We start from the raw sequence: 6,000 nt of genomic DNA, 5'->3' as shown, positions 1-6,000 counted from the left end.
GTGTATGTGTGAGGGGTGCAGTGTATGTGTGAGGGGTGCAGTGTATGTGTGAGGGGTGCAGTGTATGTGTGAGGGGTGCAGTGTATGTGTGAGGGGTGCAGTGTATGTGTGAGGGGTGCAGTGTATGTGTGAGGGGTGCAGTGTATGTGTGAGGGGGGCAGTGTGTGTGAGGGGGGCAGTGTGTGTGAGGGGGGCAGTGTGTGTATGAAGGGTGCAGTGAATGTGTGAGGGGTGCAGTGTGTGTGTGTGTGTGTGAGGGGTGCAGTGTATGTATGAGGGGTTTAGTGTATGTGTGAGGGGTTTAGTGTATGTGTGAGGGGTTTAGTGTATGTGTGAGGGGTTTAGTGTATGTGTGAGGGGTTTAGTGTATGTGTGAGGGGTTTAGTGTATGTGTGAGGGGTTTAGTGTATGTGTGAGGGGTTTAGTGTATGTGTGAGGGGTTTAGTGTATGTGTGAGGGGTTTAGTGTGTGTGTGTGTGAGGGGTTTAGTGTGTGTGTGTGAGGGGTTTAGTGTGTGTGTGTGAGGGGTTTAGTGTGTGTGTGTGAGGGGTTTAGTGTGTGTGTGTGAGGGGTTTAGTGTGTGTGTGTGAGGGGTTTAGTGTGTGAGGGGTTTAGTGTGTGAGGGGTTTAGTGTGTGTGTGTGTGAGGGGTTTAGTGTGTGAGGGGTTTAGTGTGTGTGTGTGTGAGGGGTTTAGTGTGTGTGTGTGTGAGGGGTTTAGTGTGTGTGTGTGTGGGGTTTAGTGTGTGTGTGTGTGTGGGGTTTAGTGTGTGTGTGTGTGAGGGGTTTAGTGTGTGTGTGTGTGAGGGGTTTAGTGTGTGTGTGTGTGAGGGGTTTAGTGTGTGTGTGTGTGTGAGGGGTTTAGTGTGTGTGTGTGAGGGGTTTAGTGTGTGTGTGTGTGAGGGGTTTAGTGTGTGTGTGTGTGTGAGGGGTTTAGTGTGTGTGTGTGTGTGTGAGGGGTTTAGTGTGTGTGTGTGTGAGGGGTTTAGTGTGTGTGAGGGGTTTAGTGTGTGTGAGGGGTTTAGTGTGTGTGAGGGGTTTAGTGTGTGTGTGAGGGGTTTAGTGTGTGTGTGTGTGTGTGAGGGGTTTAGTGTGTGTGTGAGGGGTGCAGTGTGTGTGTGTGTGAGGGGTGCAGTGTGTGTGTGTGTGAGGGGTGCAGTGTGTGTGTGTGTGAGGGGTGCAGTGTGTGTGTGTGTGTGAGGGGTGCAGTGTGTGTGTGTGTGTGAGGGGTTTAGTGTGTGTGTGTGTGTGAGGGGTTTAGTGTGTGTGTGTGTGAGGGGTGCAGTGTGTGTGTGTGTGAGGGGTGCAGTGTGTGTGTGTGTGTGTGAGGGGTGCAGTGTGTGTGTGTGTGTGTGAGGGGTGCAGTGTGTGTGTGTGTGTGTGAGGGGTGCAGTGTGTGTGTGTGTGTGAGGGGTGCAGTGTGTGTGTGTGTGTGAGGGGTGCAGTGTGTGTGTGTGTGAGGGGTGCAGTGTATGTGTGAGGGGGGCAGGCCTAAAATGGCAGAGAAGCATGTCATGCTGATTGCCATCTCAGCTGACTGACCCCAGACCTGGGATGATGGGACAATATCCTGCAATTGGGATTGTTCCCCTGTATTCGGGACAGTTGGGAAGTCTGATTTACAATTAGAATTTCTGGGGTCAATAGTGGATAACCATACTAGTACGTCACCCATATAATTTTTTATTTTTATTTTAGGCAATGTTATGTTTGAGAGCAATTCACAAAGCACATACAAGATCCTGTGGCGAATAAATGACTTAGAAGTAAAATTAAATGACAGACACTTTCAGCGTTCTTCACTAAGGTGAGAATTCAAAGTGAATTTAAGGCCATATTAGCAGAACTCGAAGCAGAGATAATTTAGAGATTTCTAAGATTTAAGTTTCCAGTTCGGTAACTTTGACTTAAACTTTTAATCTCATTTTATTGAAGAGCCCCGATAATAAGAATAATTTATTATTTTTATGGAACTTCACCAAAACAGTAAATTTCTGCGACATTAAACCAATATTGCAAAATTTAGACAAAACTAGAATTCAGGCCTAAAAGGTCTCCTTCAATTGACTGTTTAGTGAATAAACCCCTTATTGAATTGTACTGTAATAATAATACTACTAATAATAATAATGCCATTGGTGTAATATTCACTGAAACTGGGTCCATTGGGGAAACTTTTGTGAGGTACTACTTTTTTTTGCCTCGCGGAATGTTACGGGCGGGTCCGGCCAGTGATGCGGCTCAGGTAAGCCAGGTGTGCGGAGGAAAGGCACAGGGCAGCTCGGCGGCTGCGTCTACCCTGATACATTATTCATGAGCAGACGGGAGCACTGCAAGCTGCCGTTACGTCGAGTGGCTGGTGGGTGTGTCCCGAAGACCCCGCTCCCCGTATCTGATTGGCTACCAGCGGCCAGGGCGTTATGAATAAGTAATTAGCCGGCCCCCCAGGTTGAGGGAACCAGGAAGCGGCTGCGGCCCAGGCGCCTCCCGTGGGACACGGACTGCGGGCTCTGGCGGACGCACATAAGGTGAGGGGGTGGGAGATGTGGAATGGGGCTCGCTCCTGTGACGTGGAATGGGGCTCTGTGTCTGACTGGGGGCCCCGTAGGAGTTGGGCTACCTGGTCAGTCTGTGCATGTGCTGCCTGCACTGTGTGTATTATAACCTGCACACTGTGTGTATTATAACCTGCACACTGTGTGTATTATAACCTGCACACTGTGTGTATTATAACCTGCACACTGTGTGTATTATAACCTGCACACTGTGTGTATTATAACCTGCACACTGTGTGTATTATAACCTGCACACTGTGTGTACAGCACTGTATATTATAGCCAGGGGTACCTGCAATCTGTACAGCACTGTGTATTATAACCTGCACTGTATATTATAACCTGCAGTGTGTACAGCACTGTATATTATAGCCAGGGGTACCTGCACTGTGTATTATAAACCCTCCCTCTTGTAGGGGAGTCCATTGAATGTCATGTGGGGCAGTCATTTAGAATGTTGGTGGGTATTCCATTTGGCAAAATGCTTAATCTCTAGTTCCGAGATTATGGCAGGTGCATATTGTGTTTTTTTTTTTTTTTGTTTTTTTTTTTTATCCGGGAAGGTTGTACATTTACTAGAAGGTCTACAGCAGGGCATTCATTTTCTTTCTTTTTTTCTTTCTTTCTTTTGGAAATGAATGTGTGACTTGCAAATCGATCGTCCAGCAAGTATAATGTACACCTATTAAACCACCAGTGCACCTGTACGTTTTCCTTTATCTCACCACAGACGCTTGCATGGAAAAATTGATTTCTTGCCATCTGGAGATGCACTAAACGTTACATGTAGGATTGTTGTTTCTATGTGTTAAAATGCTAACTGGGACATCTGTTAGGTTGATTTTGATTTACATTTTTTCCCGAATATTTGTGACAATGATTTATTTTAAGGAACAATTTGCTGGTGTTTTTGAAAAGAGATCTGCCAAAGAATGGGCTGTTTCCAGTACTATAATGATTATTGCGTCCAGGCTGCAGTTCCTGCCGCTATCACCTGGCAGGTGACTCTCTTAGAGGTGCAATGATTTGCAAATCTGTTACACTTTTAATCCCACCCACTTGGTGACAATCCAGGGGATGCTATGTGTATTGTAATGTGCTATTTTGTCAGTCATTTTATGAGAACCACCAAAGTATGCAACATTATACTACACTATGCATCCTCCTGTCAGTGCATTGGGCACACCTACTGTACACGTTTCCTTATAACTTTCTCCGGATCTGCCTGAGGTGCAGATGTTAGAGGTTCCACTTATTAAACATGAATGGAGAGCAAATCAATAGAAGCAGTGTTGCAGGTTTCCATTGGCTTGCATAGTCGCACTCATCAGGTTTTCATGAATTTGGCTACATGGGACTTAACAGAAATTCTAACCCAGTATACTCAAAATATATGATGAGACCAAGCAGGGACCACTCTGTCTTCGTATTTTTCCCATGCTTGACAAAAAGGCAGAGTAAAGCTTGTCAAACCCCAGCCTAGTGATGGTTGAAAGGATAAGGCTCTGTCTATGGACGATACCACAATCTCGCCATTTTCTTCTCGCGCATGCGCTTGAGTACAGCTTTTACTTTGTACACTAGATGCTGAAGAGGGCTGTATGGAAGAGCATGGTGGCGTCTATAAAGGACCGGTTCAGGAAAATGTATCACAACCCATGCCCTTTTTTTATTTTATTTTTAAACAACTACAAAAAAAGTCTTCCCCCTACGCCCTCTTGCATCCAGGGGCAATGCCATTGGGGGGGGGGGGGGTCTCTGCAAATTATGTAAATACCCCAGACAATGACAAGGCCACTTTAAAGATTCTGCAATTTATATCATTGTTCTGTTCAGAAAAGGCAAAGCTGGGGCAAACATTGCAGATAAGGAGATAGAAACATTGTTTTGTTCTCTTCTCCTCTTTATGCTAACAGTCAGGAGTGAGGGACAGAGCTCACACAATGATTGACCGAGAGAGAGCTAAGATGCTCCTAGTTGCAGGTTAAAGAGGTGCGGATTTCTAATGTATTTTAATTTTTGTACATTTTTTTTGAAATATTAGGGGTTATTAAAGTTTAATCGCTATGTTCAGAATTCAGTGCTCTTTTTTTTATAAATGCATTACGAGCACTCTGTCCTTGACATTATTGTTATTTATTAGCATTTGTATAGCAGCAACAGCTAGTGTTTTAAGATTAAACAGTGGGGATATACAACTGCAAGTAATCTACAGACAATGTTGTGAAGAGGACATTATTGTCCAGGAGATGTGGGGGGAGGTTTTTCCGACATAGTAAAGTTAACTATATGTACACACGGCAATCAAAGGACTGTTTGTGGTGCCATAGGTTCTGTTGATGACATTTGATGGTTACTGTGGCATCAAAAGAATTTTTTGAACTTAAACTGCAATAGCTTTGAACTGTACTCTGTTGTAACACATGGCTGCTGACATTCTCATTAGGAAACTGCTCAATAACCACGTTTAATAAGACAGGTGAATGTTGGAAGGTAGGATACTAGCGTGGGGGTTTGGGTGGATTTTGGGAAGGGCCGCTACAAATTCCAGAAGGTTTCCTCTGATGGCTTCCCAGCTCTTGAGTCAATGTCTGTAATGCAATGTCCCAAGTATTCCGTGCAGTATGCCGGTTAATCTAGGAATCAGTAGCATGTTGTGTCTATAAATGATATATTTTCAGAGATAGAATTCAACCCTTTCCATAAAGCATGCAGACATCTCTGTTAAATATAATCAGCATGAAAATATGCTCGGTGTATTGGATGTCTATTTTGTTGTGTACTTGTTTTTTTGTTTTTTATTATATATGTCACTTGTACATGGTTGTAGCATCTTGATAAAGACTGTGTTGATTTTTATATGCTTTATATTTAAATACAAATTTACTTAAAACCAGTGAGTGATCTCATTTCTTTGATTTACATATTTGCACGGAGAGGCAGCTTGGTCAAATTTGGATGTTTTGAATATTTGCTGGGGAAGAGTGCCAGAGATTTTTTTGAATTGGAGTTATATTTTATATAATTGTTTTTTTTAAATTCAATAATCTGCATTACTAAATGAACATTAAACACTGTGGATTTTGTGTACAACGAAGAAAGTGTTTGTATCTATTACTAGAAATTTCAAGATCTACAGTGCTAGCCAGGCCTAAAACTTACCAGCCTCTGAAAACTTGGAGGTACACTAATGGGGGTGAATTTCTGTTTGCCAGGGCTGAATTTTCACTTGCCAGTGGCTAGTGAAAAGTGGAAGTTTATTTATGTATACATGTATCTATTCTGTGGAAGCAGTAATACATTCTGGAGCATCTTGTGGTGGCTAGATAGTGGTGTGTGTCACTTTTTTTTTATTTTTTTTTTTTTTTTTCTTGGATAATTTATATAGAAGTGGGATGCAAATATTTCCCTGTGTGTTGAGTGTCCCATGTAGCCTCCCGGTAAGCC

The 6,000-nt window shown here is 43.4% G+C and overlaps 1 protein-coding gene across 3 annotated transcripts in view; it reads left to right on the top strand.

Annotated features, from left to right (window-relative positions):
- The first annotated feature begins 2,420 nt into the window (after positions 1-2,420).
- The window catches only part of LLGL2 (LLGL scribble cell polarity complex component 2), a 40,781-nt gene continuing 37,201 nt past the window's right edge, over positions 2,421-6,000 (top strand). For 2 of the 3 annotated variants that reach the window (XM_063459139.1, XM_063459138.1), the window contains exon 1: positions 2,422-2,526. The gene's annotated coding sequence lies outside the window, so the exon portion shown is untranslated. Of the gene's footprint in view, positions 2,527-6,000 lie in introns of all 3 variants that reach the window. The other variant, XM_063459137.1, reaches the window with a different exon arrangement.

This window comes from Pelobates fuscus, chromosome 6, assembly GCF_036172605.1.
Source record: "Pelobates fuscus isolate aPelFus1 chromosome 6, aPelFus1.pri, whole genome shotgun sequence".
Classification (NCBI taxonomy): domain Eukaryota; kingdom Metazoa; phylum Chordata; class Amphibia; order Anura; family Pelobatidae; genus Pelobates; species Pelobates fuscus.
This window is presented reverse-complemented; position numbering and strand designations above follow the sequence as displayed.